Genomic DNA, 18,241 nt, shown 5'->3' with positions numbered 1-18,241 from the left:
TTTTTTTTTTTTTTTTTTTGAGGTCTCAACTCTGTAATGTTTCACTTTTACCGTTAAACAACTCTCCATCCTGAAAATGTTGTGGACATAGCATTTCTCTAAAAGAAAAGTGTTACATTCACAACAAATCATAGGTACTAAATTATTGTGAAAATGTTGTGTACATAATACTTATCATAGATTTATATATTAAAAAAATTGCAAACCCCGGCGACATCATTTGCGCAATTTGTGCTTGAGAGATGAAAGTAGCCAATATAAAATGAAAAAGGAAAGAAGAAAAAGAGGAAAAAGTTGAACCAAAAGTTGAAAGTAGTGTTTTCTTAATTAGCAAGTCCTGTGAAGTTTTTATTGACTTGTTTGACATTTTTACCATGAAAACCAGGGATGGACCATTGATTTAAAATGCTAGGCTGTTTAAATTCTCTTTCTTTCTTTATTATATTAATGAGTTGTTGTGGGTTCCAGTTAACTCAACTGGTAAAGTCTCTGATGGTTGAATAAGAGATTTGGGGTTTATTCCCGCCTACACCAAAAAATGATTGGTTTCTTAGTCTGATGATAAAGAGCTATCATCGGGAGTGAACACCATAAGTTGAAACTCTCTAAAAAAAAATTAATGAGTTGTTTATATTATTTTAAATAAAGTGTTAAAAAAATAGAATATTTGATATTTGGTGTATTGTAAAGTGAGATAATAAAATAGATAAAATAACTTTTTGAGGTGCTAAAAGTTAAATTTTTTAGCACCATTATTGTGAATGCTCTAACTTAAAAAAGAAAAAAAAAATCCTAACCAACCTAGTATTGAAAGTAGCCAATACTAGGCTAGCTAAGATTTTTATTTTTAGCACCACTACAGTTAGGTACAAAGGGAGAAACATATAGAGTTTTATTGAAGTGACACTCTCTATTATTCTCTCTTGAAAACTGATTGAGAGACCACACTTCTTGGGCATAAAGTGGCATTGGAGTGAAGATTAAAAGTGTCCGCAAGTACTTCTGATATTTTGTTTTGAATTTCACTGCACTAAGGTACGCTCTCTTATTCTTGAATTTTGAAATTTACATAGTACATGTTAACAATTGCGAATGAAGTAAATCCATCAATTTTCTGTTGCGTATGTTTTGTATGCAACACAAACACGTATTTTTCCATCATTTCCTATGTGATCATATCTGTGTGTTATTTCCTTTTCCGCTACTATGCATGATATGATCTTTTACAGTTTAACCTAGATCTCGTAATTAACCTAAGTAAACACTTGGCTAATTCATTAGGTTAAACAATCTATTTTAAGGGGTATAAACAAACAAACAAGTGGTATCAGAGCAGATTCACTTTGATTGGATTATCGTCCTGAGTGAGATCTTTGATCCTTGCTATCATGGATAATTTTAAGTGTTCATCTGCTCATATTAGTGATGATTTGAATAAAAATGACATTATTGTTTCTGCTGATCTTATTGATGTCTGTGAAACTCTCTGTAAAGAATTATTTAAATCTATGAAAATTGCTAAGAAATTCAAGGAAGAGTTAAAATTGGCTAATCTTGAAAAAGAGGAATTGTTGTGAGGTTAGATGAATCTAATAAAAAGAATGAATTTTTGAGAAATCAATTTTCCTCTCAAGATGAAAATATGGAAAGTTTGGAGCAAGGGTTAGCTGAGTCTAAAGCTAAACTGGAAAAATTGTTTAATACTTAACTTCTTGTTGATAACAGATCTGTATTTGTTTATGTTCCTATTAAGCCTAAAGACAGTTTATATTCCTCATTTCAAGAGGAATCATAAAGAAAAAGGCTTATGTTGCTAGGTTAGATAAAGGAAAAAATTCTGATGTAGACGCTAAAATTTCTAAACCTGTGTCTAAACCTACTGTTAGAGTGCATAAGAAATCTGTTTTTGTGCCTACCTGTTACCTTTGTGGTGTTGTTGGATATATGAGACCAAATTGTTCTTTGTTAAGGCAAAAACCAAAATCTAAGACTAGATCGGCTATTAGGAATACTGATGTTCCTAAATTTGTTCTTGTTTGTCACTTTTGTGGTATCACTGGTCACATTCGTCTTAACTGTTATAAATTGAAATTTAAGCTTTCTGTGCTTCAGTCTAAGATATGTGATGATATTTCTCCTACCATATGTCATGATAAATTGTTTCATATGTTTTTGAAAAATTTAAGCTTGTTGGCTTGTGAAAGGCAATTACAGGATTTCAGTCTCTCTCAGAAGAATGGTTTTTCACCTACAAAACCAAAAACGCGTGCTGTATGAGTGAGAAAAGATTTTGCTAAAGTGACTGTTTCTTACTTGTCCTTGATTTAATTCTTTCAATTAGTTGTGGGCATGATTACTTTTTGTTTTTGGCTGTCTTATTTTTAGTGTGTTTTGATGGTTAAAAAAAAAAAAAAAATCCAAAAACATTGAAAATTTTCAAAAAGACAATAATATTTTATTTTGTGTCTAGTTTTTTTATTTTTTTTTTTAAATTTTTTTTATGAGGATTACATGAATTATGATATCTCTCTTTTGATTTAGAACATGCTTGATATTTTGAAGAAACATAGAAAGTATGTGTTGCATAATTGAGTGCGTGAGCTATTTCTGATTTTGTGTGAGTATGTACTAGTTTGTACATGTACTCATGGGTTAATTAAGAAATTGATATTTCTTGTTTGTGTACCATTTGTAGCTTAGTTAAGCATTGTCATGCATTGTTGTTGCATTTTGTTCATTTAGCATAATGTGTACTTGTTGTTTTTGGTCATAAAAATTTTGAAAATACAAATAAATTTTTTTTTTTTGTATTACATATCACTAAGTGTGTAATTGATGTTGGCCAATGAAATTTACATTTCATGACTGTGTACCTTGTTTAGCTTTAATGAGCTATTTATTTGCACTTTGCTAGTTTATGTGTTATGTAATGCTTAATAGTGTGAGTTGTTTATAGCCTTTAAACATATGATTCTGATTTTGGTGTCACATTCTTTTGATTGTAAGGACTAAAAAATCCTAGAAGAAAGGCATAAATAACTACCTCACTATTATTACTCGCCAATCATGAACACATGTGTGCAATTCATAAAAGCCGTGCTCGGTAAGGTGTAGCACTTGCACAGTAAGATAAAACAAAGTGTTAATTTCAAAAGAATAAGAAAAGCAAAAAGAAAAATTAAATGCTTTTACATGATTGCAATCGTGTTTTCTAGGAAATATGAGAGTTATATGAAATAAATCTTTAGGTGATAGTCACTTTCAAACTAATGTGATTGATGATGTAGAAAATTTGTTTAATTACTATCTACATATCACATTTTCTGTACTTTGTACTCTTACTAGTTGCACACACTACATGCAAATCTTTGCTAAATTTTGTACATATGATTGTGTGTTGACTAATTTGGCCATCTTTAATTACATATGAACTGATGTGTAAATGCAAATTTTTGTTTTGGTTGGGAATTTAAAAAAATGTTAAAGAAGTTTAAATTTTGTGATTTTAACTTCTTGATTGGTTTTGATATTTGCATTTAAGAGGCATCGTGTTTTTAAAACTTTTCTAGATCATGTTCATATACATTGAGTCTTAAAAACTTCTTTTCAAGTTGTTTTTTCTGCATATATAAAAAATTTCAGATTTTAAAGTTTTAAAATTTTTAACTGTTTCAACCAATTGAAAGTCTCCCTCGACCGATCGAAAGTGTGAGCTTATGTGTTCAAAACTCTCTACCTCTCTTGTTCGATACTCGATCGATGTTCGACTGATTGAAACTGAAAAATTTTCAGTTTTTAGTTTCTTGACTAATCAGTCTTTTCATGCATCATTTATGATGGGGTTCACATGTATTCCATTGTTTTCTTTATCCATCTTGCATTTTTGCAATCATATCTCTCATTGGTTTCACACAAAACACGCATACACTTTGCTAAATTGGGTACTTAACTTGATTTAAAAATTGATTAATTGATTTTTGAGTTCTGTACATTTTAGTATATGCTATTTTTCTTGATTTGTGAATTGCCAAAAAAATTGGATTATTTTTTTAAAAGATATAATGGATAATAAATATGCAAATATTTTCTCTACTTTTAAGGTTGATTTTGAGTTCAAAATACCTTGACACATGAAAACATAGAGCATGCTTGCTTGCTCACTCCCAATTGCAGGAGATCGTAGCAATAAGAAAAACATGATTGAACTTATTGAAAGCATGGAAGAACTAATACATCAAAAGAAATTTAATTGAACAATCAAATATGTTGTTAATAAAATCCTAAAAAGAATCGCATTGAATATTCATACCGTATAGAAGAAATATAACCCCTAGCCCTAGCAAAGAGTTTAGGCTGCCATTAGAGAAAGGAAAATACAAAATTTTCTCTGCTAAATTCGTTCTACATAGCCTCCCTTGAAAACCCTATCATCAAAGTGTCCCAAGAAAATAAAACTTTTACTATTTTAATTTTTGTCTAGGTTTACAGCAGTAACTTGTGAGTTAATTTTGGCTTTCAAAAATTGAGAATTTCAAAAAAATCAAAACTGGAAAGTCGTAGATATTAAAGTCACGGTTCCAACCCATCTAGCCTTGTGTCAATTGAAATTTTGAGGAGAGAGATATGCCCAAAATACTGATCAGTGCTTAAATAAGATTTTTCCTTTTCAGATTCTGCCTCTTTGATTTCTTTCCTTATTTGAAACTTCCAAACATGGTAGACGATCCAAGCACTCCAGCTGCACCTCCTTAGACTTTTAAGCATGGTCATTTAGCTCGTCTTTAATTCTAGTTTGGCCTCCATTCTCTCACAAACTCTTGTAAACTCATATTTTTCACATAATATCCTGAAAATAGAAAATTACACGCAATAAATGACATCTTATTCAAAATATTATGTAAAGATAAATAATAGGGATTAATGCAAATCATGGCTTAATTATACAAATTAAGCATAATAATAAGAAGATAACGCCCACATAAATATATAACAAATATACATTGTAAGACGTTATCAATGTTAAATTTTTATATCTTTGAGATCTATATTGTATAGTCTTAACTGATTGTGCCTGAAATGTTTGCATGCATCTGTTTATGGGTCACATACTGTCAAGTTTGCATATATTGAAAGAGAGAATATTTTTCTTCATGTGTATCCTCAATTTTTTTTTTTATAGGTTTGGTTTGTGTTTCTTAATTTTTCCCCACCTCCTAAATTTTCTCCAAAACTGTTTTTCCCAAAACTTGTTTTGTTTTTCCTATTTTTATAGGAGGAGAAAGATGTTTTTAAAACATATGCTGTTCATAGGGGGAGTTATTGCTCTTCATAGGGGGAGTTGCCTCTATTATCTATAGAGTTGATTATTTTTATTGGTTCCTTGATTCTCTATTTTCTCTTGTCTTCTGTTGTGTATGTTTTCTGTTTGGGTTGTCTTTGTCAATACGTGATGAAAATGGGGAGAGATAGATGAAATTTGGGAAATCCTATTTAAAAGGTTTTAAAATGTTTTTATTTAGGGGGAGATGAAATTTTTTTTTGAAAGGGGGAGAAGATAATATTTTAATGTATCTAACTTAGGGGGAGAGTTAGTTTGCATGTTAGTTATTTGCTATTATTGCATATTTGTTATTTATTATTTATTTGTCTTTATTTCCGTACATACGTTGATGTGCTCTTTTGAGTGTTTCAGGAAAGACAAGTACGTTCTGATTAAGACATTTTACCTCTTCTAGCAACTTTTAGGTTTGAAGTCTTAAATTGAGATTTGTGATGTATTTAAGCATTTTATTGTATTGGGTTGTTCTTGTCTTTGAGCATTTCATTATGTATGTAAGTTTTGTGACGAATTGTCAAGGGGGAGATTGTTAGGTTCTAAAAGTTTAGAACAATTGGCAAACCGTAAGCACAAACTTGTCTAGGTATAGATCTTAGAGTCTATAGGATTTATTAAACATTGCTCAAGGTGTTACAAGTTAGAACACAAGAACATACAAGTTACAGAAAGAAGAATTTGAAACATGCCAGGTTCAACTAGTCCAGAACAAGGCTCGACCGATCGAGAATCACATCGGCAGAATTTTAAGTTCGGCCCATTAGCCCAAACTTTTCCGTTTAAAGCTCAAATCGTGATCTGCTTATTGCAGTATTTAAAGGACATTATAAGCTAACCCTAGTGGTGGTTTTTAGAGAGAGAAGAGTGCATCTTGTGCCTCCTATTGTAGATCTAAGGTTTTTGTACCCAAATCTCTCTCAAGTCTTTTGTCGGTGTTATTCCTTGAAGAATCTCAAGATCCGATGCTATAGAATTTGTTGTCATACAAGATCAACAACTGGTAATCTGAAATCTTTGAGTGGGATCTCAAAGTCATCTGAAAGTCATAAGCTAACCCTAGTGGTGGTTTTTAGAGAGAGAATAGTGCATCTTGTGCCGCCTATTGTAGCTCTAGGGTTTTTGTACCCAAATCTCTCTCAAGTCTTTTGCCGGTGTTATTCCTTGAAAAATCTCAAGATCCGATGCTGTAGAATTTGCTGTCATACAAGATCAACAACTGGTGATCTGAAATCTTTGAGTGGGATCTCAAAGTCACAAGTGTGGGAGCTTGTGTGCTGCAAATCCAAGAGAGAAAGAGTCTGTGGATTCGGAGTTTGCACGTGGTCGTGTCAGTAAGTAATTACTGGAGGTAGCAATAGATTTATGGTTAAATCTTTTGTAAAAGCTTCAATCCTCTATTAGTGGATTTGTTTACCTTGAGGATAGTTAGGTTAAATCATCCACATGTTTTTACATTAAAACGGTTTGTTTCATTGGCTTTCCTAGGTAATCATATTTGTATGTTATTTACTTTTTTACTGCTGTGCATGATATGATCTTTTACTATGTAACCTAGATCTCATAATTAACCTAAGTAAACACTTGGCTAATTCATTAGGTCAAACAATCTATTTTAAGGAGTCTAAACAAACAAACAAAACATTTGTCTATGATCCCAATATGCAACAATAATAGTGTTAGGTTTTAAAGAAAATTAGTAAAAAATTGACACATTAATAGTTTGTAAAAATATGCGTTCCTAGCATTACTTTTTTTTTTTTTTTTTGGTCTCACCAAAAATTTACATTTTGGTCTCAACCTCTGTATGTTTCACTTTCCCCGTCAACTCCCCACCCTGAATTTCGAATTGAGGTGAATAGTTTTATATATTCAAAAAAAAAAAAAAAAAATTGAAAACCCCAGCGACATCATTTGCGCAATTTGGGCATGAGAGATGAAAGTAGCCAATATAAAAGGAAAAGGAAGGAAGAAAAAGTTGAACCGAAAGTTGAAATTTGTGTTTTCTTAGCAAATTCTGCAAAGTCTTTCTTGCCTTGTTTGACACTTTTACTGTTAAAACTACTCCCCACCCAAGTGACAGCACTTGGAAAATTTGCATTTGGACACAACGTAAAAGTAGCATGAGAGATGAAAGTAGTCAATATAAAAGGAAAAGGAAGGAAGAAAAAGAGGAAAAAGTTGCACCGAAAGTTGAAACATGTGTTTTCTTAGCAAGTTTTGCAAAGTCTTTCTTGCCTTGTTTGACACTTTTACCGTTAAAACTACTCCCCACCCAAGTAACTGCACTTGGAAAATTTGCATTTGGACACAAAACGTAAAAGAAGTCATTAACTAATTTTGCTAGGGATAAAAAACAAGAAAGGAAGAAAAAGAGCAAGGGAGACCGTTAAAAAGAAAGAAAGAAATGAAAAAAAATGGTGAAAGGAAAATGTTGAACCCAAAGTTGAAAGTTTGTGTTTTCTTAGCAAATTCTAAAGAGTTTTTCTTCACTTGATAATTTCCCTCTTCTTCGGTACATGGTCAGAAAAAAAAAAGATTGTATCCGTTAAACATTTGCTGATTTTTTAATTTTTTTTTTAATTTTTTATGTAACTTTTAGGCTTATTTTTCCACTATAATCAATTTCCTTGAAAATATATCAGCTACTGAAGGCAATCATATATTTGCCATATCTATATTCTATAATCCCAGGTATATATAATTTACTGCCACTCGTTGAAGCCGGCTTCAATCCGTCTAGCGTTAGAATAATAATGAAAATGGAATATACACCTATTGTTTCTTTTCTTTATCTTGGAAACTGACTTCTTCCACCTTTCTCAAATGTACCAAAAGCATTTTTTTAAAGACCATCCCAACCACCCTCCCCGTGAATCAGGCAAGTTTAAACTCTGCGACCAAAAACGCAAAAAAGAAAATGGAATTTTTTAAATGAATAAAATAAAAAATAAAGTTGGATTGTCGATATTATTAACTTTTCTTTCCTTTTCTAATTAATAAAAATGAATGCTAACAAATAGGGATGACAATTTTTCCCCGCTCCGCTTAACTCGCCCCTTCCCGTTTCGCCCTGCGCTAGTTTTTCCCGCCCCGCAAAGGCAGTAGGACGGGGATGGGGCAAGATTTTAGCCCCGCACCATGGGGCGGGGCGGGGCGGGGATGGGATGGGTTTAGAATTTTTAGACCCGCCCCGCCCCGCGTTACTAAGGATTATAATTGTAAATTTTTCATACCCTAAAACCCTACTATTTAAACAAACATATTAATATTAGCATATTTTATTCTACCCAATGTAATTCTCTACCTTTATTTTATTGTGTTATACTATGAGATTTTTATTTTTTTTAATGATTGTCTTGTTAAACACTTGGATATATTATTCAATTTTTTCTAAAAATTGATTTGATTTGATGGGATAAATTTAGTTGTAATTTTAAGTATATTTTTATTAATGAAATAGGTTTCATTAAAAAAATTGTATTAATTGTAGGACAAATTAACAAAAAGTAGAGTTTTACGGGATGGGGCGGGGCTTCGCGGGGTCCCAAGGGGCGGGTATGGGGTGAGAAAATATTCCCCGTCATGCGGGGCGGGGATGGGGCAAGACAAAACCATACGGGGCAAGGACGAAGCCCCGCCCCATTGCCATCCCTATTAACGAATGTCCTAAGAGTATTTGTTAATTAACTATTTTTAGAAACTTTTTATAGGAAAAGAAAAAAGTAATTGACTTGTTTGATAGCTTTTTATATTTTCATAAAAGCGGTATCAAAATTTTTTAAAAATAATTAACTAATCAATTCTCTTAGGGCATTTGTTAACAACAAAATAGGTCAGTCAATGTTACTTAATTCAAATAGAAAGTAGATACAAGATGGAGTAAATATATATGATAAGATAATATATAGATGGTATACATTCCAAAATTTACCTGGACTTTGATGTTTCTAATAAGAAACAAAAGGAAAAGCACAACAATAATTAATAATAAAGATGCCTTCATTTTCAAGGTCTTGAAAAACGGTTATAAAAATTTATTGTAATACTTTTTAGAGTTTTTTCCTCAAAGCTCTTTTGTGTAGTGTATTAACTTTTCATTAGTCATCAGATTTTTTTTATACGACATTAATTAGCTTATCAGGTGAAAAATCAAAACTCATTTTGATGCTATTATCTAATGTTTTATAGTTAAAAACTTACTTATATCTTATGGCATATATACTTTTATCTCTTTAAGATTTGTTTAAATTTATTGTAGATTATCTCTCTTATTTTCTATTAAACAAGATTTTATCAACTATGTTAATTATTGAATACATTATTATTACCAATGATTCTTCATTATATATATATATATATATATATATATATATATATATATATATATATATATATATATATATATATATATATATATATATATTCATATAAAGGTTGAATCTTACGATTTTCAATTTGATTTGGAAGACCCTTCTACCCAATAAGCAATGAATGGTATATTTTATGGCTAAGACTAGTTACATTATAGTTCTCTTTTACTCAAGTTTCTCCAGCTTGAAGGAGGTAGATTTATTCACCAAGTTTTCGAGATGAAAAAATTGAAAAGTCCTTAGAACTTTCTAAAATGATGAATTTTGATCTCATCAATTTAAATTTTCTTGTCTACATGAGTGTATTAAAAATGAATAAATTATGATATTATATCAAAAATAAAAATAAAAATAATAACAAAAATAGAATTAATAATAATAATAATAATAATAATAAAAATTTCGAGGTTTAAAACTTTGAACAATTTAAGATAATCTCTTATTAATCTAGAAAAAAAAAACCAATATTAAAATCTCCCTTAATCTATTACAATAAATTAATTTGGTTTCATGGTTCTGCATATCCCATTGGGCCTTGCATCTACCATCTGGACTTTTCACAAATATGTCCTACAATACTACTTAGACAAGGCCCAATTATATAAACATAGTTTTTTGATAAAAAAAAATTCACACTCATTGGTCCCAAAGTTCCAGACGTCATAAGATCACAGGGAGTGGGGTATAGCATGCTTACATTTTATTTGAATGATCATTCTTTCAAATCCCATACCCAAAGAGAGAAAATTGTGCTAACCCACGAGATACATAATACATCTTAGTTTTTTATAATTTTTTTTTTGAATTTTTATAAATACGATAACAGTATTTGAATCTGAATGTCATGACTTATATCTAAAGCAACAATCGAATACCAAGCTATATTTCCATAAATAAAAAATTACAAGCTATATTTATTACAATGAGATTTTATATGAAGCTTTGATATTTCTAACAGAAATATCACTGGGTGCTAGTTCAATTGTGAAATCTCTTCACCTATACAAAACTCTTTGGTCATTATAAAACAGATTCATTTAAAATTGAAAATAATCAACCTAATGTAGGTTGATATGGCCCTTCAATCATGTGTGTCCATTCCTGTTATAGTTTGCATGGTGATTCAAGAGGTGAGAGAGAGAGAGAGAGAGAGAGAGAGGGGAGGAAAAAAAAGTCTGCCCCTTTGTGTTCCTCAGACACAAGTTGACGTGGTTTTGAGGTCTCCACTTCAATGTGAAAAATTTCCCCAAAATGTGCTATGAATGCCATTGTTGCCTAGCCTCCAATACAAAACAAAATTTTGAATTAGCTCTCTCTACTCTCTATTTTCTGTTGGAGATGGTGATTGGTGAGACAAGATGTGGTTTAACTTTACGGGCTTAGGGCCACAAGATGCTGCAGGAATGTCTCCAATATTTGTCAACTTTTTTTTTTAGCATGGATTGAGATCAGATGCAATATCTTATACTTAGGGTACGGTATTATTGCACTTGATGCCATTGTTCTAAATGGTTGAGATTTAGAGTTGTAAAAAACAACTTTAAATTTTAGCTATTGTAAAAAATGAGTAAAAGTAAAAAAAAGTAAAAGTGAAAAAAATAAAAAATAAAAAAGTAAAAAAATATTGTGAAAGGGTGAGGGTAAATTGCACGGTGCAATTGCTATCAGATCTCAAATTCTCAATCCTCTTAGCAAAGGCTAGCTTGCTAGTTCAAATAAAATTGAAATGAAAAGCCAACTATATTTTCATCTCCATTTTTATGGTGATTTTCCTCTAGTTCTGTTCCCATTACATTCTCAATTTCTCATTTTGAGTTTAAGGTTTTCAAACTCAATTGGAGACGAAGAAATTCAAATAGAATCTCACATTGACAATATTGATTATCGTGGTATTATTGACTGTTGCTTTAATACAAGCATGCTGATTTTCTCTCTTTATATTAACGCCATGTTTCACTTCAGTTTATTAAGGGTAACTAAAATTCATTTAATTTTTCTAATGTTACTTTCAATCGAAGTCTTTTAAGTTTTTAATATTTCCTATTAAGTATCATATAAATTTACCACATGTGTTTCGTTTGTCCAATAAAAATGTCATATAATTTTTTTTGCCTAAAAAAAATTGAATAATTAAAAATGACGTGGCATAATAAAAATAATATGGCATTATTTTATTGGATGAACTAAACACGCATATCAAGCTTATATCGCACTTAATGAAAATATAGATGGGGGCTACTAATACAAATAAAAATGAATTTTAGTGGATAAAATCTAAATTTTGAAATTTTGTGATGTAAAATCTAAAAAGCTCAAAATTTTAGGAGTGTAGTTTACATTTCAGCATTTATTTAATTTAGGTTTTTCGTCTAATTCTGTTAAAAAAAAGCTATTAAATATGAAATTAAATAAATAAAAAAAAAATTCTTAGGCCTTTGTACAATTCTCACATTGAGGAAAAAAAATTTAATGGCAATGTTTTATCCTATGAAATAAAAGAGAAGGAATTTTTTAACAAAATTGGCAAAATACCTTAATTGAATAAAAAATTAAAATTTAAAATTTAAAAGTCTCAATTGAACAAAAATAAAGTTAAAAATCTTAAATAAATTTTAATCGCAATTTTCATAAAGCCTAATGTATATACCTCATGGGTCCAAAACTGCAAATTGTTGAGCAAGTGACATTTGTACTACAAGTCGTATAGTATAGTTGTTTACCGTTAATTTGCTGCATTTTACAACTATCCGGTGCGTTTCGAGACTGTTCACTTTTCAACCACTCACTTTCCCGAGAAACAAACAGAAACTGAAAAACTTGAAAATTCTCTCCCGCCAATCCTCAGTCTCAGTTCAAGGTTCAAAGTCCAACACTTTTTCCTTATTTATCTATTTATTATTATTTTTTTTTTAAAGAGGTTTATTTATGCTCTGATTGGTTGCTGAGAAAATTTAAAAGAAAAGAAGGGTGAAAGTTTTGGGCTTTGGTTTATAAAAACTGCTCTGTTGGGATATAATAGAATTTTATGGTATTGAATGTTACATTTATTACTTAAAAAGTTGAAACAACATAAGAAGAGGATATTCACATTTCAAAGGTCTCTAATTAGGCTCAGCATGCAGAAAGTTTTGCCATAATATTGAATTAAATAATCAAAAGTAATGCTTTATGTATGTGGGCACAGAAAGTTCTGAATTTTGAATTTTTTATTGTAAATTTGTTTGTTCATTTTGTCGATGAGTTTGAGTATTAATTTTAAGTAACTAGCTCAACAGCTATTATAGGCTGTTCACATTGCTGGGACAAAAGGAAAAGGATCAACTGCTGCGTTTCTCTCCAATATTTGACGAGCAGAAGGGTATTCTGTTGGTTGTTATAGCAGGTATGGGTTTGTTTTAATGTTAATATTTTCTTCATTTTTGTCAGATAATGTATCAAAGGATTTATGCAATCTGCAGCTGCTTTTAGTTTTAACTTTTAGGTATTGCTTATTTTTGAGCTATATTTAATTTTTTCAGACTATAAGGGAACGCATATCATTGGGAAGATTTGGTGAGCCGGTGTCAGCAAAGACATTAAATTGTCTTTTGCTTCAGATTAAAAAAATTCTTGATCAGGCAATAGAGCATGAAAATGGGCGTATAAGTCATTTTGAGGTATCAACTTGTGTACGGTATTGTCCCCCCCAAGCCCCCCTCCCAATTGGATTAGATGAGCAATGGAATTTAGTTCAAGAAATAAAAAGAGACTCAGAAGCTAGTGATTTCAGAATTGAATAGCTATTCTAAAGATGTTAGACTCAGTGATTATTTGATGGGTGTATACATGACCCTGTGCAAGCTTGGGGATGGTAAATGTAATTGATTCAATTAGTTGACCTGCCCTGTTTGTTCTTCTTTTGTTTTCCTCTGAAAATTTTACTGTAGCTTTCAGGTCAAAGTGGTTGCCATGAATATTTTCACATGTTAAAGTCTCATGTTTAACATTTGATTTTGTACCTTCAAAATTTCAATTGAAGACTGGGGGGAATGTACTTGGTTTGGTTGCCTAGCCAAATTAAATTCTGTTATTGGAAATTTTATCTAGTTAAATTTTGTGTTTGTATCAAATTTCCTTTGCACTCACTAATTTGGTCACCATTGTATCATGTTCAGATTTTCACTGCAATGGCATTCACCCTATTTGCTCGAGGGAATGTTGACATTGTAGTTATTGAGGTAATTCATTTTAAGCCATTTGATGTCTTCTTTCTGCTATTTTTCTTCCTTCTTCTTTTTTTTTTTTTTTTTTATTTTTATATATATTTTTAAATGTACAGTGTTGGAAGACTATTAACTTTTTCATTGTTGCTTCTTGTTGATCTTTATTTTATATGCAATTAGAGTTATTTTCTATGGAATTAAATTTATATTGATGGCTTTTCATAACCCAATACAAAATTCTAAGATGGCAATTTTAATATTAACTTTATTTATTATATATATTACAGGCTGGGTTGGGAGGTGCACGGGATGCAACAAATATTATTTCTAGTTCTGGACTTGCTGCATCAGTCATAACTACAATAGGCGAGGAACATTTGGCTGCGCTTGGAGGTTCTCTGGAGAGCATTGCCTTGGCAAAGTTGGGAATCATTAAACATGGCTGCCCAGTTAGGTTGTTCTCCCTATGCAATTCTTATGCGGATTAACATGATCATATAAACTGATAAAGCTATGTTCTGATTAGTTTCAATCTTTGGTTATACTGCCAAGTATGGTTTCCTTCTCTACATGTTACACTTAGCAAAAAAATGTTACACTTGCAAAATCTTTAGAACAAATTACACAATGGACCCCACCTCATTGATATCCTTGGTAAAATGTGACAATTGATTATAGCTGCATCACCTTTTTCTGACCTGGTTTTATGTCATTCTTTATGTTCTGGTTTCCTCACATTAGGTGTCAAAACTATGATTTGTGGTCTCTCCCAGGATATTTTTTCTTCTTTAATGCAATTTTCTTGTTGTGCATTATGGTTACCTGAGAAAAGCATGGGGAATTTGAATAAGTACAGAGCATGAAAAGGAGCAAGAAGAGATGTATGTTGTAATGAAAACCTCCATGGTATAATTTAATTCATGCAGCTCCAACATGTTCTTGCTTAAGCAGACTAGAAGTGATGTTTTTGTTGTATACTGTCCATTTCTTCTACTCTCATTAATGTTTAACCGTGTCTTGAAGTGCCACCCAAGTTTATGATAATGTGCGTATTGTTTTAAATTATGGCTGAAATAGTATTTTTGACTTAGATAACTATCTAAAGATGGATTCTCTTAGAAGTTGTACTCAATGATATGTTTTGTGATGCAGTGGCTAATTTAATTTGGTTGTATTGTTAATCACATGATTTTAAAGCTAGCTTAACTCTGCTAATTTGGTTAATGTTTTTCAGTTGGTGCTGGGTGGGCCTTTCCTTCCACACATTGAATGCTTCTACGGGATAAAGCATTGTCAATGTCTTCTCCTGTAGTATCAGCATCTGATGCTGGAAATCAAAGTACCATAAAAGGTATTAGCAGGATGAATGGTAGACCTTACCAATCTTGTGATCTAGTAATACAAATTGAGAGGGACTTTAAGCTGGTATGCACTTGAAGCGTTATTTTCTTAATACCTTTGGATTCCCCGCCCCCCCCCCCCCCCCTTTCCCCCGCTTTTTCCAGTATAAACATTCTGTAATATCATGTTTTTTTCTTCTTGAGAGTGGTACTTATGCAAGTTTTAATTATTGGCCATTTGAACTTTTGAAGAACTTATAATTATGTTTATCACGCAGTTCCTTGAGTTATTGGATGTGAAACTGTGCATGCTTGGAAGTCACCAACTACAAAATGCAGCAACTGCCACCTGTGCAGTACTCTGCCTTCGTAATCTAGGTGAATTTTTATATGTGTGCTATGGTTTGTTCTACTTGGACTCAAAAACTATGGAACTTCCTTTGATTTTTAAAGTCAAGAAGTATTTATGGGGATTTCTTTTTCCCCTTCAATTTCGGATTTGGTTCATAAATGCCTACCTTTTTTTGATTTTAGGATTTGGCCTCAAACCTAAGATGGATGTGCCATGACTAAGGATAGCTAGTTTCTTTTTATATCTACACAAGGTACTGATAGTCTTAGCCCTTAGGTTGTCTTTCATGGTAGCCATTTGGGACTTTTACTGCTTTCCCATAAATGCTAACCCCCTGTGATCAGTAGAAGATTATCTCTCTCTTGGCTTGTTTCTAAGTTCAGAGTTTTTCGTGGGAAGCAAAACTTTATGGTGTGAGCCAAGCCCTGGTGAAAAGAAAAATAGTGCAACTGGCTCCAAAAAAAAAAAAAAAAAAATTGGTTTATGATTTTTTTGAGCAATCTTTAATCAAGTCCCTTTAATACTTTTATGGACACTCTAGGATGGAGAATTTCAGATGGATCTATTAGGGCTGGTTTAGAGCATACATTCTTGCTTGGAAGAAGTCAAATTCTAACATCAAAAGAAACTGAGGCACTAGGACTACATGGAACAACAGTATTGCTGGATGGACGTTTGATTCTCATGCTCGCTTTGTTATTCATTTCACTATTCTGAATGAATTGAGTTGAGTATTTAACCTATAAGTCTTACTTATAGTAACCATACAGTGTTTCACTTTTTTGCATGTCAGTTTTGTCCTGAGGACATTGTTTTACTCTAATTCTTGTTATATATTTATTTTGACTTTGCAGTTGTCATATTCTTTTGAATGTTTGCAAAATCTTGTGGGCATTGTAGGGGGATGTTCTAGATTCAAATAATTTTAGTTATACTGTTATCACCAGATGACAAAAGCCAATCCTTATAACAAGTTAATCATCAAAAAGAAAACAAAACTCTCATAGTTCTTTTGAATGTTTTCCAGCTCACACCAACGAATCTGCAAATGCTTTGGTGAAGACAATAAAGATGGCATTTGGAAAGGCACCATTGGCTCTTGTGGTTGCAATGGCAAGTGACAAAGACCATGTTGGATTTGCAAGAGAGTTTCTTTCAGGTATAGTCCCTTGTTGGATTTTGTTGTCTGTTACTAAAAATGACTTTATTACTAATGTTGGAGGGTATAATGAGAACAAGAATTGTTTTTATGTTATCAGAACCCCATCTCCCCCTTCCCACCAAAAGTAGCCTTCTTATGTCAAGATGTAGTGGCTACCTCTATTATTTTGTGGGTACCAAGTGAAGCCCCCAAGGCTTAATTTACAGGAGGACAAGAACTCAGATTTATTAAAAATTTCAGTTCTAAAACATATTAAATAATGCTAAAAGAAGGCTTAACTTTATGTGCATGCCTTTGCTATAGGGTCTATTTGGATTAAGTGGTCTTAGAAAAAAGTGACTTTAGTACATGTTCTTTTGGCTCTTCTGGGCGGGTGGTGAATGAAGAATCCTAGTTGTTTGTACCTTATCTTATTCGCTGTGTAGCGTTTAACACAAATTAACCTGAAATATGTGGTGGTGGTAGGCTAACACAAAGAAGCAGTTTTGTGGAGCCTTGGAGAGTCCTAATTGAGACTTTACCACATTTTTTCAGGTGGAGAATTAGAAGTAGTCCTTCTGACAGAAGCTGACATTGCTGGAGGCAAATCTCGAACAACTTCAGCTTCTTTATTAAGAGATTGTTGGATCCAAGCTTCCAAAGAATTGGGCATTGATATTGTCCATGATGGCACGACAAAATCCAGGGAAGTGTTTAATAATATATTAGTATGCTCTGCAAGCAAATTAGAAAATGGAACCATATTTGCTGTTGAAAGTTCATTAATGGCTTCATTGAAGGCTACAAATCAGATCCTAAGAGAAAGAACAGGTAATCAGTCAGGCATTATTGTAGTCACTGGATCTCTGCATATAGTTTCAATGGTATTAGCTGCTCTCAGTGGTTAAGGCAGATTATTTATGATGTTGCTTTGAGTAACGGTTTCTATAGCTGATTTTGCTAACGGAATATTGTAGTAGGTGCAACCCCTTTTCAATTTGAGTGGGAAATAATGATTCTTATAAATTACATCATCTTCACCTTCACTATTGATTTTTTTATTTCAATATTTAGAGTTTTTGAAGTTTCAAAATTTCAAATTCTTGTGAATCATGTTATGTCTTTATAGCTATTTGTTAAACAGTATTTTAATTACTTGGGTCCTAGAAGAGTCTTTGTAGCTAGGGCTGGACGGGGCAGCCAACTAGATCACCAATGCAGTTAGATTGTTCATCCAAAAATACTTAGGAATATATTGAGATTTTGCATACCACAAGAACATGGTTGTTAAAATCCCAATTTAGATTATAGAATTTTCAATTCCTACAATCTTAGAATTGTTAAACAATTCAGATTGCATTAGGATTCATAGGATCTAGATCCAAATTGTGATTAGTTGCATTAGGATTCTATTTATGATCAGTTGTGAGTTGTGGAATTTGTGTTAAAAAATATAAAATTTTATTCTATTTGGACTGAACTCTTTAGTTTTGGCCTAAAA

At 31.9% G+C, this 18,241-nt stretch overlaps 1 pseudogene; it reads left to right on the top strand.

Annotated features, from left to right (window-relative positions):
- Positions 1 to 12,866: 12,866 nt before the first annotated feature.
- Positions 12,867 to 17,696, top strand: LOC142620143 (dihydrofolate synthetase-like; annotated as a pseudogene).
- Positions 17,697 to 18,241: the final 545 nt, after the last annotated feature.

This window comes from Castanea sativa, chromosome 12, assembly GCF_040712315.1.
Source record: "Castanea sativa cultivar Marrone di Chiusa Pesio chromosome 12, ASM4071231v1".
Taxonomy (NCBI): Eukaryota; Viridiplantae; Streptophyta; class Magnoliopsida; order Fagales; family Fagaceae; genus Castanea; species Castanea sativa.
The sequence above is the reverse complement of the archived record's forward strand: the minus strand, read 5'-3'. Positions and strand labels throughout refer to the sequence as shown.